Here is a 12,116-nt window from a genome sequence, read left to right as displayed (position 1 = left end):
CCTCCCTCTTCATCAGCAAGCACCCCACGTATTTCTCGAAGAGAGGGGCAGAGGCTAGATTTGCGTCAGGTGAAGAGGTATGACATGACAGATGTGATGTGATGCTGCATATCTGCATGAGTAAAAAATTCAACCCTATGGCGATTAAGTAAGCCCGTATAGTACTTTGATACCATGTAGTGTATCATCAGGCTCCGAACCTGTGATATGGGCAAACAGTTTAGGGCTAGAGTGGATTTAGAAGAGGAGAAGGGGAAGGGGAAGAAGTTACACGTTCACGTATGTATACAAGGAGAAAGAAGGACAAGACTGTGTGCTTTCAGGTACAAGTACTTTAATGAAGGCAATCTCTTCCCTGATTGAGTATTTTTTGTCTTGAAGAATACATGGAGCTGTTAACGGGTTCTGGCCTCAAACTTTGGTTACTAAACTGGTGGTGGCTAGGAAGACAAGGGGCAGATGTGATTGGGTCGTGTAGAATGTTCTGAATAAGGCGATCTGGGAGAATACCAAGGCCCAGTGAACTGCCGAAGAGGTAGAGCTTTCGGGCCGGGGATGACGAGAAGGGGGGGATAGATAGATATGTCACGAGGATATAAAAATTAAAATTTGCATTCGCATGTGCATGTGCATCCGCGTCCGCGACAAATCTCATTTTAGGTAAGTCCGTAACAACGCAAGTCCCTTGTTTATAACAATTTACTCTATCAAAATTGCCTGTTTGGCCAGAGCAGCAAGCCAGGCGACGGCTGTGAGAATGACGGCCCAGGTAAGATTGCTGGTCTGTGTTAATATGCAATTTAAGTCAGCCAGCGTTGAGCTTACGAACATTACCCTACCTCTCTTGATAGAAATCTATCGATACAAAAAAAGGCTTGGTTTGATTTGGCTTTTTTCTTTCGAAAAGGGGTCGAGGGAAAGAAAAGCCTGGAAACTTGGATCTAGATAGTTATTGACTAGACATCCTGAACATGAGTAGCTTGGAACCCGAAGTAGGCAGACATCAAAGCAAGATGGCCTCATGCCCCAGCGCGCCAAAGGAGAGGGACCCTGTTGTCTCCTCCGTCTGTCTGGTGTCTTCATCCCTTATCAAGGGTCCTTGCGAGTGGCAGCATGAAAAAGAAGGAAACAAAAATCACACCTTATTTCACACACGGCTCTCTGACATTATTGCCTCTTGCTTTGTTTGTCAGCTAGACTGGGCTGAATACTTGAAGTCAGGGCGTCTTTTTTTTTTTTCTCATGAGTGGCCTGGCCGGTATCATAGGACTGGGTCTGGTCAGGCCAGGCTACTCAAAGATAAATGATAAGTGACGAAATTACGCACATGGCATGGTATGAGGTTGGTGCGCTCTGTCGGGCTAGAAAATCACACCTTGCTGTTAATAGCTCCCCCCACGTGCTGTAATACGCCCATATCAGTCATTTTCGCTCTGAAGATTATATTAGGGGGGGGGGGGCCTGACGTCGCCTGGGGCCCTTCAATTCCAGGAGAGGGGAGAAAAGAGCGCATGGCTGTAGCTATAGCCATAGCTACCCATCTCCTCTTGCGGGCTGCGCTGGTGCTAGGATGACCTGACTGCTACAAGTGCTTGTTCCCCAGCCAGAACAAAACACTAACAAGACCGCCGCAGCCGATGGACGAAATGTAAACAATATCCATCTGATGACAGTGCGTAGTTACATGTGCTTCGAAGAAACAGCAAGCATATCACTTGCCATGTTAACGTCAATGTCAGCATCCGAATATATCTCTTGTATGGCTATGGTTAGGCACCCACTCTCACTCTGCCTTTAGCTTGCTACTAGGACTTAATACCTAAGCATTGATAGTTTATCTCAAGTACATCTCAAGGTGAATGTATTTTTATACCAGCTGCTACCTCGTGAACAAGCCATCTCACAACAAGCCCACATATACTAGCGATAAACCATTTGATCTCCAAAGTGGATCCCCGGAGTAGCCCCGCTTGCTCTCCGCCTTCTATGTATGATGATCAATTACGGCTGCTAGCATATCCAGGCAATTACCTCACGCTCAGTACCTACTAGCCCTAAGCCCTAACACACAACAGACGGCACTCGTATATGAAGACTAGAGCAAGGAAAACACGAAGTCCAAAGCTCGTAATGGGGCCCAGAACCGCGCAGCAAAAACCACAGCTCAGCCCAGCCTGCGGATGCTCGGCAAGTCCATGATCCAAGTACCAGTACCAGTATCAGCGTCAGGCATCAGCACCATTCGCTAATATCAGGTCAGTTGTCTTTTTTTATTTTATTTTTGCTTGCGTTCCCGTCTTTTTCACTATGCTCCGCCTTCTATCCCCTCTCGTCTTCCCTATTCTTCGGTACCACCCTCACTTGTGTGCACCAAGTGCTCGCTTCTGGCGTTACACAAGACACTCACGATACGACAACCTCCTTGGCTGTGTAGGGACGAAATGCTTGTCCACAGTGTCTCAGCTCGGAAATATTTTTTTTTCCTCTTCTAGGCCATGGCCTTTTTTTTCCCTTTTCGTCTTACATTTGCCCAGGTGGTGCATATGCCGATGGGGCGGGGGGCGGAAAGGGCTTAATTTATTCAAGTACCTTTCTTTGAAATCAACGGAGGCACAAATATACCAAGTCCCCAAGATAGCATATACGCAACGCAGGTCTTTTGCACCAATTGCGGGCACTTTTAATACGGACAAGCCACGCCCGCCGGTTTCACCATTGGCCTTTTGTTTCCCTTCAACATTACACAGTAGTTGGTTTGATTCATGTGTCTCCGCTCCCTCTTAGGCTCTACTCTGTGTTCCATCACAAGACCTCGACATCAGTCTAGAATTGTCGGCATCTATCTTACGTTAAAAGCGATGTGCGATTCATGTACCACGTCTTCCCCTGGAATGCTCTAATTACGAGCTCTCTAGTAGCATCAAGTTGGCCACAATCCAAGTCTCCTTGCATATCAACTGAGATGTATGAGGATTAGGAAGGAGAGCGAGAAGCGAGAACAGGATGGGATTAAGAGCGGTGAGGACACCCACATGTCATTCGAGCAGCATACGGGGTATATTTCAGGTAGAGATTTTCGGGTCCTCGTCTCCACGGCGCGGGGGAGGGTGGGGTGTGGGGGATCAGATGAGGAAAGCCATGGAGGGATAAGGCAGAAAAACAGATGAATGTGGGAAGCAGTCTGGACTTTTGCGGGTAGCAGCATTGCTTATGCTTTTGGCTTAAAAGAGGAAAAGCGAACGATCAAGTAAATATGAAGACAGAGAGGGAGGGGGGGAAGGAATGAGGCATGAAGCGGAGAGTCAAACGTTGGTAGCTCATGGGGTCAAATTAGGTAACAAGGAACAATCACCATCAGCTGTTCCCTTTCCTACGTCCCTTTGCTGACCTCAATGGAAGACTCGCACTGCATGGGCTATTCGTCTTTTTGACAAATTGGCTCCTAGCCCTTGTTGGGGGGCCATCGCATTGCCAGGCTTTCTTTTGAATTCTTCGACTTCCATTGATAGGCAGAGGGATGGGGGGGAGTGAGGGGCAAGGTCATGCTGCTTGAAGGCTTTTATTCTCCAGTCCAGGAGAGATAACACCCGCGCAAAGCAAAGACGGAATCTTGCGGTCTGCCTTTAATGGTTGAGAAATAATGGTGAGGGGGGAGGGGAGGGGAGGGGAGGGTGCGTCAAGTTGCCTCCTGGCCTTCTCCCCCAGGGGCTGTGTGATATAATAGCAAGATGGCTGGCTTGCTCCGCCTGGGCTGCTAATTGCTGGCCGTTGGCTGTGTTATAACACGTATCGTATCAAGGCAGAAACGCTTATACGTAGGGAAGTCCAGACACATGGAGGGCATAGAATGCGCATACATGTATGCACGCGTACTTGTGGACATGTGCGCCGCATGCATTGTGTGCTATTATTATTAGCTGCAAGTACTTTGGCAGTGCATTCAAAGAACACAAAGGCTTACTTTGTACTTCGCAACTCTTGGTCACATGAGGTTGCTTTCACGATTCACTGCTGGGTCCAGGGCAATATGACAATATCGAACGATGCACGGCTAAGTCTTATGAGCTACGTGTTATGTGTGGTGCTGTGGTATTGTAGTGTTTGTGTATGCATGTGTGCATGTGTGCGTGTGCATGTGCATGTGTAAATATATGCATCTGTGTGTGAGTGTATATGCGTTGCATGGTTATACATGCAGCATTACAGCGTGAAGGCAATTATAACAGCAACATTAGCAATAAGACTGTGTAGCAACGGAGGGAAATAAAAATAAGAAAACAAAGACTTAAAACAAAATACAAGGTCACCAGGTTAGCACGGGCTAGGCTAAGAAGAGCCAGGCCAGATGTTAGAACACAGACCGCGGGGCAGACAACAAGACAATAAGGGTCTATGCTCTGGCCCTGTTTCTGGCTCTACTGCTGGCTCTCTGCATCATGAAGAACTGGAACCAAAAAGAAGGTGAAAAGCCCGCCTTAAGCAACTAATGACATCACGGCAAATCACGTCTCCTCCTCCCCCCTTTTTCCTCATGTTCCTTGCTCTCTGTCGCCCGCCCCGTGTCCAATGCTCACACAGGAAGATCAGATTGCAGGCCTCAGAAGTTTGTTCTCATTTTGTCAAGTAGAGCCGTGTGTTAGTCTATTACAGAAACATGTGCACGGCAGACGATGGGAGCAAGAGAAACACGGAGATGGGGAGGAGGGGAGGAGGGTGCGCCAGAAAGATGAAGGAGACGAGACGAGATGAGAAGACGTCTAAGCCACCTGGCTTCTCTGTGCGCTAGCACAGAAGCGCCAGAGAACGTTCGTCGCTCAACACAGCTAGACGGGCCAAGGGGAAGGAGAATGGAGAGTGCGTGGACGTGGACGTTGGGTGAGGATGAGGATGTGTTTGAGCCTTGGAGCCATGGAGCCATCCGTGGAATCTTATCTTGTCATTACAATACACCTTGACACACAGCCCACTGACATATCTTTGACCCCGTACAAAATCCTCTTCCGAGATACTCCTTCTAGAAGGACGATACATCATAACCATGAGGGGAAGAAGGAGAGAAGGAGGAAGACTGGGTGCACAGACAGCAAGACACGGAGTTAGCCAGAGCAGGCAGAGCTCGCAGGCCGGCCATCAAAAGACAGGAAACAACTTGATGTCAAGGCTAGACGACGCAGGTAGAAAAGAGCGCAGGCATGCACACACACATATGCACATTCACCGCACTACCATAAAGAGGAGGAAGAAGGACATTGTTTGATGTGGCCGTGTGCGTCTATTTCGAGCCAGGCAGAGTGACGCCATGACTTTTTTTTTTTCTTTCTGCCTCTGCCTCTGCCTCTCCGGCCTCCCTTGTCTCCCTAACTTTTCTTTTTCGCTCGTCCTGTGTGCGTGTCGAAAAGAGCGTGGAATCACACCTTGGGGGGGGTTGAATGTCGACGTGACTGCCGGATATCCTCCATAGAGCCGAAAAATAGTAAAATAAAAACAAAAATTAAAATATTATTACTAATCAAAAAGACGCTACTTGAGCATCAGCAGAGCAGGGAGAGAAAAATGGGGCCAGCCAGTCAAACAGACACGAGAATATTCAATGATTTAATTTGAAGGAAGAAAAAAAGAATTAAAAAAAAAAAAAAAGAAAAAAAAAAGGAATACAACAATAGCCCTCTTCCCTCCGCTATCTAGTCACCTCCGGCATTCCTCAGACGCTATCTATCCCTTCGCTCTTATGGAGGCATGGCTTATGGGTATACCCGTCATTTCAGCAACCAACGCTCTCCTCCCTTGGTTTAGTTGGAAACAGTGGGCAGATAAAAAAAAAAAAGTACGACAGCTCAGCACTCAATGGAGAGCAAGCACAAGAGCCTGCTTGCGACCCCCAGAATCCCAAGATCCGGCTGCCTGGTGTGCCATTGTTGTCTCTATCTGCCTGTCTGTCTGTCTGTCTGTCTTGTAGTCCTTCTTCTATTGTTCTTTGTGTGCTGTTGTGTCTCCTGTTGTCCGTCTCCCTCCTTGTCTCATCACCAGCATTCATTCTCTAGTTCTCGCCCGCCAGTCTCCATGGCGTCAAGGCGACATATGCGACGCCGAAGATGATCATATGAAAGACCCCCCCAGGAAAAAAAGGAAAGCAAGAAGGCTTCGTCCACCTTGCCTCTCATTCAATTGCACGCAATTCATACAGGTAATTTCGCCTGGTCTGGCTTGGCCTGGCTTGGCCTGGCTTGGTCTGACTTGGTCTGGCCTTGGCTCAACTGGCTGTTCTGCCCTGCCCTGCCCTGCCCTGCCCTGCCCTGCCCTGCTTTGTCCTGCTTTTTGCCTTGCCTTGTGACTAGAAGACTTTTCCAAATAGCTTTTCTCTTGCATATGGATGGTTGCAAGGCTCTGGCTTCTGCATCTGGTCTGCAGCAACCGACCTCCATTGCCTTGCTCTCCCCGCTGTGGTCCGCCCTACTATTCTCACGTCTCGTATGCCTCCCCGCTGATAAGATTCCCTTTTCTCCATAGTGCTATATATCCCGAACTGCAATCTCACCCAAGCATAGCCTCACATGGTCTACAACTTGCATTTTGTAGTAATGATGCTTGACATTCTGGTCCAGCTGATTCGTTGCAGCGCATTATTGTAACCCAACTCTCGCCTTCGCTATGTGACTTCATTTCAATCCCTTCTTGCTGCCGGCTGCTCAAAGGTCTCTGCTTCCAAGGTCGTCGCAGCCAACGAATGAAGCGTCCTTCTCTCCACATACTGCTATGCGCTGTGCGCATCACGTCCCGACATTACATGATATATGACAGAATTTGAGTTGGTTTATCATTGCCGTCACGTGCGGCATCAACCAAGACTCCCCCTCGCATGGCCCGCCCAGCCCAGGGATAACAACTTGGCTATGATGCTCTTGCAGCATGATACTAGGGTTAGGCTCAGCCGCTCCAGCAAGCCACACAATGCTGATACACCCGCTAGGGACAAAGGCGAATGCAGACGCTAAGTTATCCCTGACTCAGCGCAATCGACTCTTTTAGCCTTTGAAAGACAGAGAGCTGCTGCACATGCAGCCGTAAATACACACACCCCTCGGACGACCAGTAACAAGTGATGAAATAAAATAGAAATAAAACCCAAGACTAAGACAAAAACAAAGATCCGGGCTTGCCCTCTTTCTTCTTGCCCTTAGATCCATCGTATGACAAAGGACACCACCCATGGCATTCAACTTGCCTGAAACTAGGCATCCCCTAGCTAGAGCACGTACGATAACATGAGGCACCACACACTACACCACGTCAGCTGGGTTCGTTTTCATCATGGCCATCCTCCTCTCCTCTAGGAAGCACACCATTGACTTAGCAAGGGCGCTGGCCAGTTGAAGAAAGCAAATCCTGCAAATCCAGCACTGCCAACTTGACAGATGGAAGACAGACTGGGCTACCGCCTGCAGTGGTCCTTGAGTCGCTCTGAGCTGTCGTGATGTGATGCTGGTTTGTTTGAATTTCGAATTTCCCATGGGCCGAGTGCTGAGTTCGACGGCCATAGAGAGTTAAATCCGTCTTTATCGTTTGTGTGCAGGCAGACATGTATGGATTATACATGTAAGCACTTCGTACATTGGAGTCTTCAGCTTGGGCTTGGGGGTGTGATCAGGAGGATTGACGATCTCAGAGAACAAAAAAAGAACCGTCTGTTGCTCGCGTATCAGCCAATCATGTTATAATTAACTGCGAGTGGCAGCATAAATTACAGACAATTTAAAATGTAACGCTTTATAATCGCTTGACAAGTTGTGGTAGCAGCAGCAGCAGCCTAAGATGAACCAGCGCACGACGAGAAGCCAGACTAAGCCCTTAATAAACATTCGCTACTTTGATGCCCAGTAGACCTGTTCCCTGCTCACTGAAACCCGGCGCAGTGTGGCTGGCTAGGCTGAAAGAAAAGCCGTCGCAGAAACTTGGAGTTGTCTTGTTTATATGCAACCAAGCAGACGAGGAGAAGTAAGGCCTAGGGGAGCTGAAGAGTTTATTTTAAACTCGGCAGAAGAGATCGAATCCAGAACAAGGCAGACATACAGGCGCAGACACAGACACAGACGCAGACACAGACACAGGCAGCAGACAACAAAGACGTCGACATGCGCAGCTGTCAAAGCGAGCGAAGCTTACGGATAGAGTCACATGACCAGCCGACCAGCTAGCTAGCCAGCCACCTCCCTCTGTTCCTCTCTCTGTCTTGGTCTCTTTTTTCCTCCCTTTGTCCCTCTTTGTTGTCCGTCTTTGTGCCTCGTTCTCCCTTGAAGGGCACTCAAAGAGACCGCTGGAAGAACGGACGGGGCCTAAGCCCGCTACTAGGATCTAGGGTCTACCCGCCTGACAACACAATGCCCACCGTCACTAACCCACTGTATCTAGCTGAGCTACGGTGCAAACCGGCGGCAGACAGAGGAAAACAAGATAGGCCGCAGAGACCTTGTCGCATTGGGTCACTTGGACCGGGTAAAGCAAGCACGCAAGCAACTTGGGGTGCCTCAGGGGCGGAGGAGCGGAGGGGCCTGCTGTTAAAATAGCCTGTAAATAGCCTGTAGATGACCCTGTAGGTTAGCGCTTGGGCAATGAGATTTCCCACCAGGTGACCACTATATATACAGGGGTAGTTTTTCTTTTCGGCCCTGATAAGCCATGAAGGAAGGCCTGTAGTGGCAGGCTGAGGAAAAAAAAGAAAAAAAAAAAAAAAAAGGCTAAAATTTGGAGAAGCAAGTAAGTGTATAGGGCCAGCAACACAAAGTAGCCGACTCACCCATTCACATGGCACACGAGGTCTTGGATTTGAACTAAATTCGCCTTTGCATCATCACAAGATGCTCCCCGTTCAACGGCCCGTTTACGCCGTTGGAGTAAGCCTAAATACACCAGGCAGACCAGGGTTATCAGATCGGATCTGACCCTAGACAAGACATCATCATGTTGGCTGTTCCAAGCGCCCTCAGCCGAATTGAGCAAATTGACTTGGAGTTTTAGTGCCGGCATGAGATTGGCCCTGTGATCTCACATGTAGGACGCTGGGGGGTGGGTGGATGACTTGCCTCGGGTCAATATTATTGATAACAGCCATGACATCGTCATCTTAGTGCTCAAGCCTATATAGCAGACAACAGCGCAGAGAGAGAATACACACGGTTTGTGCGTGCGCATTCTTGCTGATCTCCTGGGGTGCGTCACATGAGGTGAGGGGGAGAGAAAGAAGAAAAAGGCAAAAAAAAAGAAAGAAAAAGGGAGTAGCAAGAAGCGCCGGGTTCATTGCTCTGAGTTGTCAATGCAGAGGCATCACGGGTTTCGACTTTCGTTATTGGCCAAGTTAAGGGTCAAGGGCTAAAGTATAGGGCTTGCCTGGCTGGACTCTTGGCTGCAAACAGAACGTCATTTGGTATCATGTGAATAGCGAGGAAAAAAAAAAAAAAAAAAAAAAAAAGATAGAGAAAACCCGCACACGATGGAAGCCAGCACAGCACATACCTCATACCTCGCAGCAACCAAGAAGAGACATTATTCCCCAAGTTCGCATTGCAAAAAAGACACAACCGAAGTGCTTGTCCATGACCGCCTTTTCACAGTTGCATTTGTTGATTTTCTCCTTGCTCACGGGGTCTAATAAAAGACCCAGGGATTGCATGTAAATACATTGCACACACACATACACAGGCCGTTTCTTTGCATAACGCTATGCGTGTGTCCGTCCTAGCTAACACGACAAGACAAGCGCAAAGCACAGCCCAAATAATAATAGACAAGAGCAAAAGAGAGAATAAAGGAAAAAAAAAAAAAAAAAAAAAAGAGATCGATCGGCAGACCGATACACAAGAGAACCACAACCAAAAGAGCAGAGAAAGAGGGGGAGGAGAGAGGGGAAACCACTACCAGACAGCAGCAGGGTGTGACACCAACGAATTGGGTTTTTGTCCATTTCTGTTTGTCTTCTCTGTTTCTAGTAGTCTCTGTCTCTTTTTAGCCGCTACAACAGACACAAACAAGCACCCGCCCACACACACACACATCGCGAGAAGCCCAAAGCCCAAAGCCCAAGCAAGACAAGACGCAGACCAGCGAAAAAAGGGGATGGGCGTGTTGTCTGCATACACACTAAGACGGCGTTGAATGTAATCTTCATCCTGTGGCCCCCCCCCCCCCCCCCAGCCCTAGCTAGCCAGCACAGCACAGCACACCACACCACTGGAGGCATCAGAGTTCCCCCTAAAAAAGAGAAAGCATCGTGGCCCTGAGTGAGCCAACATAAAACAAGTATTTTTTTTTCATCATGTGACAAGCAAGAATTGGACCAGGGGGCAGGAGCAGATAGAGAGGGAAAGGAAAGGCGGGGGGAAGAGGAGAAAAGAAGAGGTAGGGGTAGGAACTCAAAATGGCCGGCTTTTTATTTTTACCTTTATTTTTCTTCATTTCTGTTTTTCATTGCATCCCGCCCATATGAAAGAAAGACCGACCGCCTCTGCCTCCGCCTTGCTATCGCACTCTCCACTAGAGCCACTGCAAAACTAATAAAACAAGAGCAAAAAGGCTGGTCCAGATCTGACTCAGGCAAAGACCACGGCTACAGACCACCGCCAGTGAAGAAAGAGCCCCTGCCTTGAACATGTAGATTGCAGCGGGCACGAAACTACCAAAGCATGTAGACGACGACATATTAGCAACACGATTATGCCTAATCAGGAAGTCCACGCTGGAAAGGGAAACTACAGCAGTTCTTTCTCCCCCCCCCTTCCAGCTTTCTTCCCTTTTTATCTCTTTATCCCAGTTCCAGCCAATAGAATTTATCCCAATTGGGAAGTTTCCATCTTTCCATCTTTCCATCGCCCTCGCTCCTCCCACAACCAACTAGCTCCTGGCTGGTCCTGCTGTGCGGGTGCATGTGTGTGGGTGTGGACAGCAACTTTCAAGCTGCGCGACGGACGGATGTACGTTTATGGGGGCCAGTCGCCTAAAAGCCGCCAAACGTGCACTAATTTCTAGTGCGTGTACAGGGTGACAAAGCCACAGGAAGTCACTTGAGCAGCACAAGCAAGACAGGCGACAGATGACGCGCCAAAATAGCGCGTGATTTGTGGCTGGCTCAGGTACGTCTTTTTCTCTTCTTATTTTTGCTTCCTACTACTCCTGAAAGGGGGAGAAAATAAGAGAAGGGGAAAGAGACCAAGCCATGGAGCAAGATGGCCGTGTTTTATTTAACTAGAAGCGTAGTAGAACAGACACAAAAAGAAGCACCGAATAATACTCCATAATTCGCTTAATCTACCAAGTCTTCCGTCCCCAAGAATCGAGCAGCGAAGCAAGGAAAGAAAAGGCAAGACAAGAAAAGACAGGACCCACTCGACACACACCCCAAGAAAAATTGGAAAAAAGAAACCCCATCTCGCCACAATAATGGCTCTAGAAACAGGACCAAGTTTCGCAAAGTCAATGAGAGGCAAAAGGCAGCCCAGTCCATCTTGTTGGCTTGGAAGGGGGGGGGGGGGGTAGGTCTAAACTAGGCTGGTGGTGATTTTGGCACTTATGCTTTAAATTTTCGTACTTGCTGACCTACCTTAGCCATAAGCAAAAGAAAAGAAACGAAGTGCAAGAGTAAATCAAAATGGGCAAGTACTTTTTTGCATCCAGTGCGTGTGGTAGAGTTTCTATCATCTCCTTGCGGCTATAGCGAGTAAAGCAAAGTTGCATACGCCCCCACCCCACAAGAACATACAATACAAAGGGGAAAGAGGTAAAAAAAAAAAAAGGAAAAAAAAAAAGGGCTGGATTTTTTCCCCCGTTTGCTTTTTCGTTTGTTCTTGGGGTGCTTGCCTTTACTGGGTCTAACTATAAAAAAACACTCAAAAAAAAAGAAGCAATAGCGACCTGCCCCGAGCAAGGTTCTTATAATGCCAACTGTTCCCGCCCCCCAGAACTGTCCTCCAAGCCAAGCCCTTCCCAGGCGAAAGTCGACTTTTATTATTATTCGTTTTTTCTTGCCAACTTCAACCTTCACTTCGACAACTTCTCGATCCAAGATACACCTTCCTGTCTCTACTCTGTGGCTTTTTTCTTCTCTCTAGCTTTTGACACTCCCGTCCATT

Source organism: Ceratocystis lukuohia (genome assembly GCF_044167205.1).
Source record: "Ceratocystis lukuohia strain C4212 chromosome Unknown Supercontig3_pilon, whole genome shotgun sequence".
In the NCBI taxonomy this organism is placed as follows: Eukaryota; Fungi; Ascomycota; class Sordariomycetes; order Microascales; family Ceratocystidaceae; genus Ceratocystis; species Ceratocystis lukuohia.
This window is presented reverse-complemented; position numbering follows the sequence as displayed.